Below are 18,911 nucleotides of genomic sequence, written 5' to 3'. Positions count from 1 at the left end.
TATCTAGTAGTATGTCGATGGCAAACTTAATTTCTTGCTCTGGCGGAAGACCCAGAAGTTCATCGGGGAAAACATTGGGAAACTCATTCACCACAAGGATGGACTGAATGGTTGGTAACTCAACTTCCATATCCCAAGCCCGAACTTAGTGATAAATATAGTCCTTTCTGATTATCTTTCTTGCCTTGAGATAGGAGATAAATTTACTTCTTGGTGATGGCGTATTACCTTCCCATTCTAAAACAGGCTCTCCTGGGGATTGAAATTAAACCATCCTTGACCTATATTTGATGTTGACATAACAAAAGTCCAACTAATCCATACCCATTATAATATCGAGTCCTACCCAACCGAACACCACGTACCTTATCCTTGTTTATTATCAAGTCTATCACGGGCCATTATGGAGACATCCATATATATAAGTAACAGTATTAAGACTTAACTCACATAACCAATTTAGAGAAAGGTTTATATACATAGGGGTCGACTAAGCCGTAGGCATATCACACCCAAAACTATATACAAGATATTGTCTGCAAAACCTCTAAGTAGGCATAACCATAATATATACAAGTCAGGACGAGGCCCTCTACATCCTCATAAAACAACCCAACACATTTAAAACCCTGACTTGGTAATATTCCAAGAAGAGGTGGAACTCTCCAACCAAAAACTGACACTTGGAGAAAGTCTATAGTAGAGGGTCTTTGCCTCGTCCTATATAATAACCTCGATCGGACACACTTCGAAACGGAATCTTCATGTCCTTATTAGTTACCTTCCTCCTCTTAGCCCGACTACTATCTTCTTCCTCTGCATATCCCATAAAATACACTGACGAACCTTGATTGACGGACTCTCAAGACTATGGACTATCCGGAACCTTAGAAGAGCTGGTGTCCTCAAATACCTTGACATAGTTTTGAGCCTAAGGGAATCCCAGTTGTGCCAATCCATGCACTACTCCCCTCATACTCTGATCAACGGGCTGTGAAACTAAGGACATTGGTGAGGTCGGAACTCCTCTCATCCCATCTACTGCCGGAGTGGTCGAAACAACTCGAACGGATGACTCATATGGATCCTCAGATGGATCCTCCTCTATAGAACCCATGATCTCCGATGGGTTTGAATCCATAGTATAACTTATCTCTATTTCTAACACCTTCATAGCTTTCTGACCCATGCTAGCGGCTTTAGTCTTCTGAGGCATCGCTGAAAACGTAACACATCGCTAGGAACATAAATGTTTATATCACACGATCTAAGATAAGAAGGGAGGATAACATCCTATATGTCATGTCTATAAGTGTGGTGCACAACACACCCATAAATAAGACTCTACTAGACACGGTATGTAGACAACCCTAGGACAAAACTGCTCTGATACCACTTTTGTCACGTCCCAAACCGATGGGCCGTGACGGGTGTCTGAGTCCTACCTGTCAAATACCCCTAAAATGCATCTAGGATATGAACTTGTATAACGTCTACTGCATAACAAAATTGACATACGTAAAGGAAACCTGTCATCAAGGCACATGTACGTATACATGTAGAATACAGTGGGCAAGCCGGCAAGGCTGCTATAGACAACTATACAACAAAAACTAAAAGCCGACAAGGCCACATATAACCCAACTAGACATACTGTCTATAGGCCTCTAATAGAAACATATCTGTACAAAGACGGGACTGAGCCATGTCAAACCCATATACATACATACATACATACATATATATACATATATATACATACATACATATATATATACATATATATATATATATACAAACATATCGTATCAAGATCAAAAACAACTCTAGATCAAATGGAGCATGCCAACTCTTGCTGATCATGGATCCTAAAAAGGGGGACCTTCAACTCGCCTACCTGCACCTGTGGGCATGAAATGCAGGCCCCGTGAAATAGGGCGTCAGTATGAAAAATGTACTAAGTATGTAAGGCATGAAAATAAGTACGTAAAACACATATATGAAACATAGAATACAGAAATACCTTTAAATCTGAATAACTCTGTAAATTCTGAAATGTTTATTATATCATGCACATGCGTATAAATATCGTGCCATGCATAGGTATAGGTGTACATAATATCATCAAGCCACTGAGGGCATCCCATCATATTGTCTCGGCCACTGTGGGCACATCATCAACATATACCAACTGATCAGGTGGTGGTGCGTATATAACGCCATAATCTCTTCCCATATACATATACATACATATATCCACATATATAACGTCGTTTGAGTCATATTTCAGCCATTGTGGGCAACATCATCATCATATACCAGCTGATCGGGTGGTGGTGCATATATAATGTCGTAACCTTTTCCCATATCCCATATACATATATTTACATATATATACATATATTTACACACACACACACATATATATATATATATATATATATATATATATATATATATGTGTGTGTGTGTGTGTGTATATATATATATAACTCCATCTGGTCATGGGTCAATGCACATGTATAAATGAGTGAAATGCATAAAAAATACGTAATAATTTCAATATTCCTTCCGGATAAACCTTTTCAACTATGTATTATTCTGAGACCCATGAACAGAAGATAATAATATTTTTCATGGGGAATCAAGAGTATAAACACCCCTACTATTTCTATGAATAGAGTAATTTATGGAAACTGTGCATTTGCTCGTTTCTTCAATATAATTGGACCATGCCAAAAAAAATAAGGGATGACCTTAACATACCTGGAGTAGGAACGACTCCGTTTAATTATTTCATTGGAAACCTTCATAGATTGAACTTAGAACCCAAAAATTGGATTTAAGTCTCTGCGCTTTTGAATTTGAGGAACGAAATTTGCTTGGTTTCACTACCAAAATAACGAAATGGAGCCAAGGAAATGATTCTGCTTCAATAGTTCTTTGGTTTTCAATGCCAAAGATATTAAACTTGAAATGAAGCTAAGATTTGGATGAAAGTATTTGGATTTTAAAATACTTGGATTTGGCTAAGGAATCTATTTCCAAGTTTTTGGATTTGAAAATCGAAGGCAGAATGACCAACTTCTAAATTGAATATTGTCTAACCTTTTCTTGGATAACGCTTCACACAAATTTTTTAATACTTGTAATTTAATTCCTTTAATTTCTTATGACACATGTAAAGGTGAGTGGTTAGTCAACTTAACTAAAAGGGGTGGGGGGACTGCCACGTTTTTCTTAGGGTGTGATTTTATAAAAAATTTATCCACTTATTAGTTAATCGGGTAATGTTATGTTACCCGATAATTAATTAATTACCCGCATAATTTAAAAATTAACATAAATTACTTAAAATTCTAGTAATTTTAAAAGTACTTCATATATACTTTATATATTATACCACCGTGGTCATATGGTACCTCTCATGGTACTAGTTTATATTTATCGGGTATTATCGCTCGACCCGTATTTTATTCCAAATTGTCCACTTTCAACGAAACTCATTTTCTTTAATTCGTGTACCTCTTTATCCTTCATAACACTTACTTATCGCTGGTTATAAATAGCGTAAGTATGTTAACGTCAAGATGATCTCATCCCCAAGTCTATGTCAGTTAACTGAAAATGAAATTTTAACATACGAAAAAACGAGATGTAACACCAAGGTTTATAGGTCTCTTTGAGGTGTTGAGGCGAGTTGAGGAGGTTGCTTATGAGCTTGCCTTGCCTCCCAATCTATCGGGAGTTCATCCAATTTTCCATGTGTCTATACTCCGGAAGTATCATGATGACAGGTTGCATGTGTTAGAGTACAACACGGTTCAGCTAGATTAGATCCTAGGTTATGAGGAGGAGCCAGTTTCCATTGCTGACAAGTAGGTTCGCCAGTTGAGGTCTAAGAAGATTTTAGTAGTAAAGGTTCATTGGAGGGGTCAACCAGTCGAGGAGGTGACTTGGGAGACTGAGAAGGACATGCGGAGCAGATATCCACACCTATTCGGCACTCCAGGTATGATTCTAGACCCGTTCGAGGACAAACGTTTGTTTAAGAGGTGGAGAATGTAACGACCCAACCAGTCATTTTGCTTTCTAGATCCCCGCTTCCCTAAATAAGACTCCTCGTATGTGCTTTTACTACTTTATGACTTGTAGGGATGGTTAGTTCGGGTTTGGAAGGGTTCGGGTTGGAATTGAAACGCTTAGTTTCTTAATAGTGGCTTAAAATGGTTAAGTTTGACTTAAGTCAACCCTTTGAGTAAACGACCTCGGAACCAGAATTTGACTGTATCAATAGGTTCGTATGATGATTTTGGACTTGGACGTCTGTTCGATCGGGTTTCGGATGACCCGGGAGCGTTTCAGCGCTTAATATTAAAAGTTGGCGCATTCAAGGTTTCCAAGTTCTTTAAGTTTGTTTTGGAGTAGGTTTTGGTGTTATCAATGTCCATTTGGGATTACAAGCCTGGGAATAATCTTGTATAGGGATTTATGACTTTCACGCAAAATTTGGTTTCATTCCAAGTAGTTTAAGTATGATTCGGCACGTTCGGAGTAAGTTGGAAGAACTTGAAGTTCATAAGTTGATTTGATTTAGTTTGGGGTGCAATTCTTAGTTTTCATGTTATTTTACGTGTTACGAGGGTTCGAGTGAGTCAGTTTTATGTATACAAACTTGTTGGTATGTTTGGACGGGGTCCCTAGGGCCTCAGGTGCTATTCGGACGATGTGCAGAAAATGCTTGAATATGGAAGAAGGGCTAAAGCAACAGCAGTTCTGGTGCGTTCGCACCTACGAAAGGCTAGCCATAGATGAGAGCCAACAGGCACAAGAGCGGTTGGGAGTGGACTGGCCAGTGTCCGCAGAAGCGGACTCGCTTCTGCGATTGAGAGATTGCAGATGCAGAGGGGGTAGCATGGCAGGGTCGCAGGTACGTGAGGCGAGCCGCAGAAGCGGGCTCGCAGATGCAAATTTTTTCCGCAGGCGCGACCAAAGCTGGAGCGTGTGTATTCCGCAGAATCGGACAATTGCTTGCAGAAGTGGCCTCGCATAAGCGATGAAGGTACCGCAGGTGCGAAAATCGCGGGCAGTGAGGTGCATTTATATTGGAACTTAGGCTCATTTTCTTCATTTCTCTCAGTTGTTGGTCGGATTTAGAGCTCTTGGAAGCAGGATTTTCACCTAGAACTTTGAGGTAAGTAATTTTTATACAATATGAGTTTAAATCATACGTTATGGGTAGATTCTAATATAAAAATTGTGGAAATTTTAGGAAATTATTGAAAAATCTAGGTATTGATAAAAATGGAATTTAACCACCAAAAAGATTATGGAATTGGGTAAAGATTATATATTTGAGTTCGTGAGGTTATGGGTAACAATTATCTTCAAAAAATTCCGAAATCCGGGCATGTGGGCCCGATGTTGAATTTTAAGAATTCCAATTTGGGTTGAATAATTACTCTAATAGCTAAATTATGAACTTGTGAGTGTATATTGATTAATCTATATAATTTTTGGCTAGATTCGGATTGTTCGGGACCAAGTTGAGGCTTTATAGTGAATTTGTGGGTTGGAAAGTGAGCTTTGGGACGAGGTACATCTCTTGCCTAACCTTGTAAGAGGGAATTTACCCCATATGTATTTTAAATTACTATTTGCTTCTAATTGTGCGTATTATGTACACACGAAGTGACGAGAGTTCGTGCATAGCTACAAATCATGCTTATGTCCGGGTAGTTTTAGGATCTCATCATGAAATTACTTGTATTATTTGCACTCTACATGTTAATTTAAGTGCTTATGTTATATTGAGATTTGATAAAGGATTCGTAAGGACCGAACTTCATTTACTTTGAGTTTTGTCAAGTTACTTGACCATTGATAGAAATTGTTCTTCTTGTGTATATTAGTCTCGTGATAACCATTAAATCGAATGTTCGTAGAGTATTCTCTCTTCTTGTGGAGCGGGCTGAATGCTTCGGCAGTATAATAGATGCATCTAGGGTTCGTGTCGGTCGACCCTCGACGGTGTACATATTATTCTGGATCGGGTCGTACGACCTCGCCATAAATCGTGTGTGATAATGTTCGGAGTTCGATTACACTTGATATTATTTCATAACTTGAGGAAGTTATAATTTACTTGATGGCCCGTAATTGTTGAAGCTCGTATGTGTCGGTGGAGATTTTAAATTGACTTTTAGTAAAGAAACACTTATTTATTGTTTGTTATCGTGTTATTATTATTATTGATGCATTCCGTGCATATTTAGAATTTTCGTAGTTTATTTATTGGCCCATAGTAAGTGTCGATGTCGACTCCTCGTCATTACTTCTTCGAGGTTAGACTTGATACTTATTGGGTACATGTTGTTTATGTACTCACGCTACACTTCTTCACTAATCATGTCGGATCTGAGGTAGGTGCATCTGGCAGTCATTCAAGCGCGCATCCCCGTTACCCCGAGGCATAGTGGTGAGCTGCTCTCTGAGTCCGTTCTGCAGCACCCGCAGTCTCTCTTTTTATTTACATTTCTGTTTATCTCATTTCAGACAGTAGTATAGGTGTTTTGTATATTCTACTAGTTGCTCATACACTTGTGATACCGGATTTTGGGAACACGCTAGCTAGTAGACACTTTATGGTTTGAGTATTTATTTCATTGTACTTACTCTCTTATTAGTTTATGTGTTGCCTTACGATAATTTCTCACTATCCATTTACTTAATAAATAAAAATCAACTACTTTCAAATTATTAAAAAGGAACAAGTACACGACTAGTTCACCGTTGGCTTACTAACGGCGACGTTGGGCGCTATCACAGCCTATAGGGGAAATTGGTCGTGACATGTAAAAAATAATTTAAGATGAAAAGTTGAAATATGAGGGGAAGTTTGTGTAATTGGCCCTGTATATTTTTAATTATCTTGCTGAAAATGAAAAGCCAATTTATAGTTTTGACTTTGATTGCAATTTGACTGTAATGGCTGTTAGTATTTGATCAAAATTCGACATTCTTAAAAGTCATACTTATGCGTGAAACATTCCTATAAATCTCACTAAACTGTAAAGTCTTAGTGATCATGTTTGGCCCATTTGCTCCATTTTTTTTACGACTTGTTGGTTTTGTAACAATATCTTAGAGATTAGAGGAATCTTAAGATGCCACAAGATCCATCATAAAAATAGTCCTGGATTTGCTAATTATTTTAATTTGTACAATAAGATTTTCATACCAATAAGGGATTTAAAAGCTATGATAAGGACGGACTTTTTTCGATCTCATTTTCACCAAAAATATATTAAGAACAAAAAGAAAAAGGAGAAGGCACCAAATACTAAACATGCCTCATGTGCTGAAAAACAGTGCACAAATGATGGTACAACCTAGCAATTAATATACTCCCTCCGTTTCAATTTATGTGAACATATTTTCTTTTTGGTCCGTGCCAAAAAGAATGACCCATTTTCTTATTTGGAAACAATTTATTTTTATGCAATGATTTATAGCCACACAAAATATATGTGCATCATTTTACACCACAAGTTCAAAAGTTTTTTTTTTTTTTTTGTGTGGCTATAAATCATTGCATAAAGGTAAATTGTTTCCAAATATGGAAAGAGATCATTCTTTTTGGCACAGACGAAAAAGGAAATAAGTTCACATAAATTGAAACGGATGGAGTAATATATATCACGATAATTCAATAATTTTTTGCTTAAATTTTATATATGTATTAAAAACGTTTACTAAATATCTATAAATTTCATTGTGAAATCAGTTATTATTTTATATTAATAAGACGTTGTAGGAATTCACAAACTTCAAATCATTGATCCGTATCTGCATATATACTCGTACAATATTTGAGTATTAAAAGTGGGGAAAAAACATTCATACTTCATTTACATCACTCTTCTGACCAAATGGCTGGAATTTCAAGTTTCCATTTTTATATTCAGTGACCCATTCTGACTTCTCTCCATCTCTGTTTCTTTTCTTTTTCTTTTTTTTTTTGGGGGGGGGGGGGTTGGTATTATAAAAAAAAATTAAAGTCATCTACTGAAAATGTATGGTTAAATATTGTCAAGATTCAGCTATTGACTAGTAAGGTTTAGGTGCCAATAACAAAATTTCGGTTTGATATTCTTGATAATACCATAGTTTTAATCTTCCGACATTCACTTACCTCGTTAAGCTTTATAATTTTAGTAAAATACATTGAGAAAAAACTTCCATATTGAGTGAGACCGACAATAAAGTAGACAACTAAAGGATTGTTTGTTTCAAAACAAAGTTATCCTAGGATCACAAATTATCCACCTTTTATATGAGATAGATAATCTTATGATTGAGGTATAAAAGATATCCTAGATCTAGCTAATACCTCAACCAAACGACGGGATAACTTTAGTTCCAAATTTTATACTAGGATAGCCTACTTTATCCATCCAACCAAATGGCCCCTAAGGGTTGTAGTGAGATGGATGTGGTCATCTACCCTTAACCAGAGATTTCAGATTCGAAACTTCTGAATAAAGAAAATTCCTGATAAGAGAGCGTGTGCCCCTTGAATAGGCTTTACGCGACAAAAATCCATATTAGTCTGAGCCTTAATGCAAATATCGGTCATCCGATGGAACAAAAAAAAAACTACAGCAATAAAAATGCGTTCACGCTATCGCTGGTGCTTCACTATATTCTACTATTAAAAGATACATCGATATCATATGCAATTACTTCATTCTTAGTGATTATTCTTCTCACTAGAATTACCAAGCAAAAAAGTACAGTCCTAGTGATTATTTGACTATTTGATTGAAACTTTTTTCTTAGTGATAAAGGTAATTTGATGGATTTCACAAATTTAAAAGAAAAACTGGACCATACAGTACAATTATAAATTATTATTTTCCACTATGCAGTAGGATGGGTGGTCGATTAGGACGTACTGCTCAGGTAGCCTAACTTACAATTCAAGGCAAAGGATGAAGACCATGTCTTTCTTTTCTCCTTTTCCCAAAATTAATATCCCATTTGTGGTTTTACTATTATAACCCCTTCATTTTACCTTAGGAGAATAATGTAGAAGAAAAGGAAGAATGCCAAATTAATTTTAGGTATAGTAACTGAACTTTATCTACTTATAATAGAAAGTTATTAAATTAATTTTTGTACATTGAGATGCTAAGATTTTTCCTCTATGACAAAAAAAAAAATATTACTAAACTTTATTTACTATAATAGTAAAATCATTAAATATTTTTTTATTATATTAAGATATCTGAATTCCACCACTAACTATAACAGTAAAATCATTAAAATTTATTCACTATAACAACAAATCTATAAATCAAGGTGACTCTAATGTTTTGTGTGTAAAGTTTTGTGACTGCAACGTTTTAGTAGGTAAAGTTCAGTTATTTTAGTATGATAAAACTAATTGGCCTCTTTACTGCTATAGTAAATTTCAGTTACATTAATATGACAAATAATAATTTAATAATTTAATATTATAGTGCGTAAATTCAGTGACCATAGCTGAAATTAAACCTTAAAACCAGTGCAAAATGCTGAATATTGAAACTTCTAAAACAGTTCAAAGAAAAATGATGAAATTGCCAATATTTGTTACATATGTCTTGTAATTAAAGATCTCTTTAGCTGAATTAGGTTATGCACTCAAATGCAAATATCTAAGAATCAATTATTGCATTTGAAAGAATCAATTATTTCATTTGAAAGAATCAATTATTTATAAGTAACTACTACGAAATAAACTCCCACTCTTTTTCTGTCAACCGATGTTGATATGTGAATCTTCAAGGGCAATATATGGCAATCTTTTTTAGCAGTCCTTTTAACTTTACTATTTTAGCAAATTGGACCACACATTTACCCAACATATGACTGTTCAGACCCATAATTTAAATTTGTCAGCTACCGTCCTAAAAATGTCTAAAAGAAATTATTTTAAACACGATATATGGCTCTCGAATATTTTCACTGTAGTCCCCTTATATGCCTTCAAATAATTTTTGAAGACTTCTCATTTATACCTCTTCCTCACAATGATTGCCCAAACGAGAGAATTTACAACTAAAATAATTTCTTGAAGGCTCAGGTGAATTATGCATTTGATAAAACAAGTGAGATATATTACTCTCTCTGTTATATTTTATGTGATACTTTTTTCTTTTTAATTTATTTTTAAAAAATGTGTTGCGGAATATCGTGGATTAACTAGTACACAATCACACACAAAGCAAATAGAGAAGAAAAATCAACATAAGAAATTAACGAGGTTCGGCTAAGCCTAATCCTCGGGGCAAAAGCAGAGTGAGTTTTCCACTATGAATGAGAAGAAAAGCACAATATAATCTATAGAATCCCCAACTATAACCCCTATATATAGATTCCAAAAGGTCTCAAACATATATGAGAAAGGTTTCCCAATTTGACAAGGACTATAGATTTTCCTTTCCCAAATCTATTAGGACAATGGATTTTCCTAAACATATAGGGACTATGGGTTTCCTAAAAATACAAGGAAATAATTCAAGCCACAAATAACAAATCTTCCCATTGGCTTGAATTCTCTTCATCGACAGGAATAACGTCTCTCTACCTTGCCCTCGGAAGGGCTCTATTGATTGCCGCACGCATCAACCAAGTCTAAGCAACGCCTAAACTTGTTAAGAGACTTAATCTCTTCAGCCATAGCACTAATCCGTCGATTTGGTTCTGTACCCGAAATAGCTTTTGGATAACTATAACACTCAAACGCATCAGCGGTCTCTGCAACTACCAAAGCAAATCCCATAAAATTCGTATATCCAAGAAGATTCCCATCAACTACGTTTGCAAACCTTTGCGGTCGGTTGATCACTCTCTTCTCTCTGCATGTTGCAATGCTATATGGTTGTTGTTGCGCAGGTGCATCAACATTATCATCTTGATCAATATTTTGCACCTCATCCACTTCTTCTACTTTAGAACTACTGGCCTGAGCTAGTGGAGATTCAATTTCTAGGTCTATGCGGTCATTGACACCATGATATGTTTCTGCTATTGCTTTTTCCCTCTGACTGTCCAATGAGGCAAATTCATTGAATGTTACATCCCTACTGATAATTAGCCGTGGAGTTTTTTGATCTGTGCACCACAACCTATAACCTTTCACTCCAGTTGCATACCCTAGAAATATGCACTTCTTTGCCTTCGGCTCAAGTTTTCTATCCCTTACATGAGCATAAGCAAGACAACTAAATATCCTTAAATTTGAATAATCAGCAGGCGAGCCGAACCATATCTCAAAAGGAGTTTTGAACTCAATAGATGTGGATGGAGATCAATTGACCAAATAACAAGTTGTATTGATTGCTTCAGCCCAAAAATCTTTGCTAACACATGAGTGTGAAGCATGCTTCGTGCCCTATCACAAAGCGTTCTATTCATATGTTTTGTAACATCATTTTGTTGTGGTGTCCCGACACAAGTGTGGTGTCTCACTATGCCCTCCCTGCTGCAGAAACTATCGAACTCAGAATTGCAAAATTCTAACCCATTGTCAGTTCGAAGACGCTTAACTTTTCTTTCTGTCTGCCTCTCAACCATCATCTTCCATTTAACAAATGCCGAAAATGCCTTATCTTTTATTTTCAGAAAATACACTCACACCATCTTTGAGTAATCATCAATCAAAGACATAAAATACCTGGCACCACTCTTAGAGGGAACTCTGTTTGGACCCCACAAGTCAAAGTGTATATAATCTAACTTGTCTCTGGTCTTGTGCTCGGCCTTCTTGATGAACTTTACCCTTGTCTGTTTACCAAACACACAATGCTCACAAAAATTCAAAACTTGATTTTTGTACCCATTCAGAAAATTCTGCTTACTCAACAAAGACAATACATTATCACCCATATGGCCATGTCACAAGTGCCACAACTGAGACTGATTCAGATCATTTTTCCCAGAAGCTACAGCAGTTTCCCTTTCAATTACACTGGCCTGAAGATGATACAATTTAGAATATAGTTTACCCTTCATGAGTACCATGGAGCCTTTACACACTTTAAATATTTCATTCTCAGAGTGAAATTTATACCCTTGATCATCCAAAGTCGAAAGAGAAATCAAATTTCTCTTTATCCGAGGAACATGCCAACACTCAATGTTTCTGATAATTCTGTCGAACATTCTCAATTTGATGTTACCAACCCTCTCTATTGGTAATAGATTATCATCTCCCATATAGACAGTCACACTCATTTATTTGTAAGTTGCAAACCAATTCTTGTGTGGACACATGTGGAAAGTAGCACCTGAATCAAGAACTCAAGAATTTTGCCTATGACTAGAATTCACAGCACAAACTTCCCCTACATAGTCAATATCATCAGAATTATTGCCAGTGTCAACAATATTTCGAATTATCTATTTTCTGCTTTCCTCTTTTCTCCTTCAGCTTAGGATAATCCCTCTTGTTGTGACCTTGCTCCCCGCACTCATAACAGTGTTGCTTCCTTGCTCTAGACTTTGATCTTGCGGTTGACATTTTCCTACTAAAGTCCTTTTGTTATGTTTTTCCTCTAATCACAAGACCCTTGCCCTCAGTTCTGCTGTCTGGAAAGCTTTTTTCAACTCTTTAGATTTTAGTGCATTACTAACATCTTCTAGTGAAATGCTGTTTTTTCCATATGGCAGTGTATCGGCAAAAGTATCATAAGTGTTAGCGGAAACGTAAAAGAAAGAACACAAGATTTAACGTGGTTCGGATCAAAATAATCCTACGTCCACCAGAGAACAATTGCCCTTTTAATATTAACAAATGAAGGGGAGATTTCCCAATTACACTTAAGAGAATTTCTCTCTTAACTCTCTACTCACTACAATGTATTGTATTATTTTGGGATGATTTCTACAAGTGAAGGAGTGCATCTATTTATAGAGGTAAAGACCTCCTCTTGATGTCATTGGTGACATCAAACTACCTCCTCTTGATGTCATGGGTGACATCAAAGGAGGAAGCTTCCTCCTAGCATCCACACCAACTCTTTCCACCAACTCTTCCAATTGGCATGCCATTGTTGACTAAACATAAACCAACATTTTCAGCATGCCATTGTTAACTAAACATAAACCAACATTTTCAATCTCCACCTTGGTTTGCGTTTCGAGCGTGTGAACAACTCTGGCCAAAACTTCTAAGCTTACTGGGCAACCCCGTTGTAAGAAACAAGAAGAATCAAACCATTGTTGAACATACCACCTCCACCTAGCAACTGTTCTCTTCGGAGTTGCATCAGTTGATGCACACCCCCGCCAAGTCCTTGCAGTGTGCAAACTTAGCGAGCGGGACTATCTTGGTCAACATGTCTGCAGCATTATCGTCTGTGATAACCTTCACGACCTTGATAGTTCCCTCATCAATAACATCTCGAATAAAATGAAATCTGACATCAATGTGTTTAGTGCGCTCATGAAATCTCTGATTTTTCATTAGATGAATAGCACTCTGACTATCACATCTAAGAGTTGATTCCAGCTGAACCAAACTCAATTCCGCTACTAAACTTTTCAACCAGATAGCTTCCTTTACCGCCTCCGCTGCTGCCATGTATTCTGCTTCTGTCGTAGACAAAGCGACAATCGACTGCAAAGTCGACTTCCAACTGACGGCACTGCCAACGAGGGTAAAGATGTATCCAGTTGTGGACCTTCTTCTGTCAAGATCTCCTGCATAGTCAGAATCCACATAACCGAGAATTGAAATACCTGTACCACTTTTTCGAAAGGTAAGACCAACACCAGAAGCTCCTTTGAGATATCTCAATATCCACTTGACAGCTTCCCAATGCCTCTTTCCTGGGTTGGACATGTATCTACTTACCACACTTACAGATTGAGCAATATCTGGACGTGTGCATACCATAGCATACATAATACTACCAACTGCACTGGCATAAGGAATCTTTGACATATGCTCCACCTCATCCTCGGACTGAGGCATTTGTGACTCTGAAAGTTTAAAATGAGGAGCTAATGGTGTACTTACAGGCTTGCACGTTTGCATATTGAATCTCTCGAGAACCCTTTCAATATACCTCTTCTGAGAAAGATGTACAACATCGTCTTCTCTTGAAATCTCCATACCAAGGATTTTCTTTGCAGCTCCTAAATCCTTCATGTCAAATTCCTTACTCAATAGTTTCTTCAAAGCATTTATCTCTGTAATGTTGTTAGCAGCAATAAGCATATCATCAACATACAACAGTAAATAAATCATTGAGTTACCAGACATCTTCTTGTGATACACACAACTATCAAATGCACTCCTTGAGAATTCATGTGTAGTCATGAATGCATCAAACCTCTTGTACCACTGTCTAGGGGATTGCTTCAAACCATACAAAGACTTCTTTAGTTGGCATACGTGATCTTCTTTTCCCTCAGCTAGGAAACCTTCAGGTTGATCCATATAGATTGTCTCTTCTAGATCACCGTGTAAGAAAGCAGTTTTGACATCAAGCTGTTGAAGCTCCAAGTCAAATTGTGCAACCAATGCTAGTAGCACGCGAATTGAGCTATGCTTCACGACCGGAGAGAAAATCTCATTGTAGTCAATTCCCTCCTTTTGGCTGAAACCTTTTGCAACCAATCTCGCCTTGAACCTAGCATCTTCCACTTCAGGAATTCCCTCTTTCTTTCGGTAGACCCACTTGCATCCAACTGTCCTCTTCCCCTTTTGTCTTTTCACTAAGACCCATGTCTGATTCTTGTGAAGAGACTCCATCTCTTCAGTCATGGCTAACCGCCATTGTGCGGCATCCTTGCAAGAAGTTGCTTCAATATACGAGGAGGGCTCCAGATCTTTAATCTCTTCTTGTGCAGCTACGAACGCATATGCAATCAAGTTTGCTTGATTTATAAGGCGTTCCGGTTCTCGTGTCTGCCTCTTCTCCCTCCCCTTCGCAATTGTGTATGGTTCATTGACAGCAAGTTCTTCAACGCCTACATCTTCTGACTCATCTTTAACCTGAGTCTCTTGATCCTTTTCCTTGGCAAGCTCCACCGGAAGCTCCACCTGCTCGTTGTTCTTGTTTCCTGAAAACTCCACGGAAACTTTACGGGGATCAAGTATAGAGGATTCATCGAAGGTGACATCTCTACTAACTATAAATTTGAGTAAAGACAAACACCAAAGTTTGTACCCTTTTACTCCATCCACATACCCTACGAATATGGCCTTCTTAGCCCTTGGTTCAAGCTTTCCTTCATTAACGTGATAATAAGCTGGACACCCAAATACTCGTAAGTATGAATAGTTAGAGGGTTCACCTGACCATACCTCATTCGGAGTCTTAAAGTCAATTGCCGATGCTGGAGATCGATTGACAATATGAGCAGCAGTGTGAACTGCTTCAGCCCAAAATACTTTGGACATTTTGGCTTGTAGGAGCATACAACGAGCCTTTTCAAGAAGAGTTCTGTTCATTCTCTCGGCAACTCCATTCTGCTGTGGGGTATGCCTGACAGTCCTATGTCTTGAGATCCCATGAACCTTGCAGAATTCATTAAACTCTTCATTGCAAAACTCCAAGCCATTGTCTGTGCGAAGATACTTGATTTTCCGCTCCATTTGATTTTCAATCAAAATCTTCCACTCTTTAAATACCTCTTTCCGCCCTTCGATGGAAGTTTAGAAGGACCCCATAAATCTGAATGGATGTAGTCTAGCACTCCTCTTGTCTTGTGTTTGCCAGTGCTGAAGCTGACCTTCTTCTGCTTCCCTAGAACGCAGTGCTCACAGAAGTCAAGCGTGCTGATCTTCTCACCTTCCAAAAGTTTACGATTGCTCAACATCTCCAGTCCACGTGCGCTCATATGACCCAGTCTCATGTGCCATAGTCTTGCCTTGTCATCATTAGATAACTGCACTGTAGATGCATTTGCAGAGCCAACAATGGTGCTTCCGGCCAATGTGTAAAGGCCATTCTCCAGCTTGCCTTTCAGCATGACTAAAGAACCTTTAGTCACCTTCATAGTTCCTGCTTCGCTCATGTACCTGTAGCCTTGTTCATCCAGAGTACCCAAGGAGATCAAATTCTTCTTCAGATCAGGAACATGACGGACTTGTGTAATAGTCCTCACGATTCCATCATGGCAGCGAACCCGAACTGAGCCAATGCCAACTATTGCACAAGTTGCATTATTGCCCATTACTACGGTTCCTCCACTTTTCTCGTAGCTGCTAAACCAGTCTTTTCGGAACGTCATATGCAGAGTACAAGCAGAGTCTAACACCCATTTGTTTTCATAACTACTATTATTATTACACGATGTTGTTAGTACATAATCATTATCAAAATTATGTACCTGTTCAACTGTAGATGCACTCGCCTTTTCCTTGGACTTTGACATTGGGCAATCTCGTTCAAAGTGCCCCTTCTTGCCACAACCCCAACACTCTGTATTCTTCTTGTTCACACGAGACTTTGATCTGTGCTTTGATTTGGTCTTTCCCTGTTGGCTAGTCCGGCCTCTTACAAAGAGGCCACTTGCCTGGTCATCTCTATCTCCTTCAATGTGCCTCCGCACATCACTAGAGTTAAGTGCCTGCCGCACTTGCTCAAGCTTGATAGGCTCCTTGCTATACATCATTGAATTCTCAATATCACGATATCCTGAAGTCAATGAAAATAGCAAAGCACATGCAAGCGTCTCCTCCTCCCTTTTAATTCCTGCAATCTGTAAGTCCATGACAAGTTTATTAAACGCATCTAAATGATCTTGTAACGAAGTACCTGACCCCATCTTAAATGTGTGAAGACGCCGTTGTAACAACATTCTTGTTGTCACTGATCGGTCTTGGTATAGCCCTTCTAGCTTTTCCCACAACTGTTTGGCCGTCTCTTCGGTACCCGTACTCACTTCACAAAGCACGTTAGGTGCAAGGGATAGTTGGATTGCACTCAATGCATCCCCTTCAATCTTCTCCTTGTCGGGAGCTGATATATCCGTAGGATACTTTCCGTCAATAGCATGGATTGAACCTTCCCTCCGCAGTAACGCCATCATCTGGATCTTCCAGATATTGAAGTTGTTGCGTCCATTGAATCTATCAATTTCAAACTTCATGGAACTCATATTTGCTTGTTCTTTCTCCTTGGATCGTTAAAGAATCTTGTCGCTCTGATACCAATTGTTAGCGGAAACGTAAAAGAAAGAACACAAGATTTAACGTGGTTCGGATCAAAATAATCCTACGTCCACCAGAGAACAATTGCCCTTTTAATATTAACAAAGGAAGGGGAGATTTCCCAATTACACTTAAGAGAATTTCTCTCTTAACTCTCTACTCACTACAATGTATTGTATTATTTTGGGATGATTTCTACAAGTGAAGGAGTGCATCTATTTATAGAGGTAAAGACCTCCTCTTGATGTCATTGGTGACATCAAACTACCTCCTCTTGATGTCATGGGTGACATCAAAGGAGGAAGCTTCCTCCTAGCATCCACACCAACTCTTTCCACCAACTCTTCCAATTGGCATGCCATTGTTGACTAAACATAAACCAACATTTTCAGCATGCCATTGTTAACTAAACATAAACCAACATTTTCAATAAGATTGTGGTAATGAACATAACACAATCAAGGCCTGATCCTCACTCTCAATTTTGATATCCACATTCTTCAGGTCCATTATAATTGAATTAAACTCATCAAGGTGAGTTTTAACAGGTGTACCTTCGTTCATACGGAGATTGTATAACCTCTTTTTCAGGTAGAGGCGGTTTGTCAGCGATTTCTTAGAATACAGATCTTCCAGCTTCTTCAATGTCGTTGCTGCAAAAGCTTCTTCAGCAATTTCTCGAAGAACGCTATCTGTAACGCTCATGAAGACCGCACTCAAAGCCCTCTCCTTCAGGTCTTACTTCTTTGTCTCTTTCATATCTTTAGAAAAATCTTCATCAACTGCTTTCCATAATCCTTGTAACACCAGGGACGATTTCATCCTAATCTTCCATAGACTGAAACTGGAACCTCCGTCAAAATTCTCTACTTCGTACTTTGTTGAAGATGATAAAGACATCTTAACCCTAGATTATATGTAGAAACCCAAACCTTGCTCTGATACCAATTGTTGCGGAATATCGTGGGTTAACTAGCACACAATCACACACAAAGTAAGTAGAGAAGAAAAATCAACACAAGGATTTAACGAGGTTCGGCTAAGCCAAATCCTCGGGGCAAAAGCAGAGAGAGTTTCCACTATGAATGAGAAGAAAAGCACAATACAATCTATAGAATCCCCAACTACAACCCCTATATATAGATCTCAAAAGATCTCAAACATATATGAGAAAGGTTTCCCAATTTGACAAGGACTATAGGTTTTCCTTTCTCAAATCTATTAGGACAATGGTTTTTCCTAAACCTATAGGGACTATGGGTTTCCTAAAAATACAAGAAAATAATTCAAGCCACAAATAATAAAACGACATCTTTTTGAATTTAAAAATAATTTACTTTAAAACTTCTTGTTATACTTTAATATGTCATGATTATATAGCAACAAAAAATGTCTATGACTTATTTAAGAACACTAGTTTCAAAAGTTTTTCTTTGTTAAACCTCTTTACCAGTTAAATAAATTCAAAATTAAATGAAACAAACGGAGTAATTGTTAAAGTGAGAAAATTGGCCAAAATTGGTTGTAAAATTCATCATTATGGATTAAGCAGAAGAGGAAAGACATAAGTAGAAATCATAACTTTAATGCGACTCTTTTAGATAGTTAAGGCCTAAGGGTCCATAAATTTAGTTATATATATTAGCCTAATTAATTTGGCTTCACTCGATCTACTAAAAGAAAAAGTACTCCTTATCAT

The sequence above is a fragment of the Nicotiana sylvestris genome, chromosome 12, assembly GCF_000393655.2.
Source record: "Nicotiana sylvestris chromosome 12, ASM39365v2, whole genome shotgun sequence".
Classification (NCBI taxonomy): domain Eukaryota; kingdom Viridiplantae; phylum Streptophyta; class Magnoliopsida; order Solanales; family Solanaceae; genus Nicotiana; species Nicotiana sylvestris.
This window is presented reverse-complemented; position numbering follows the sequence as displayed.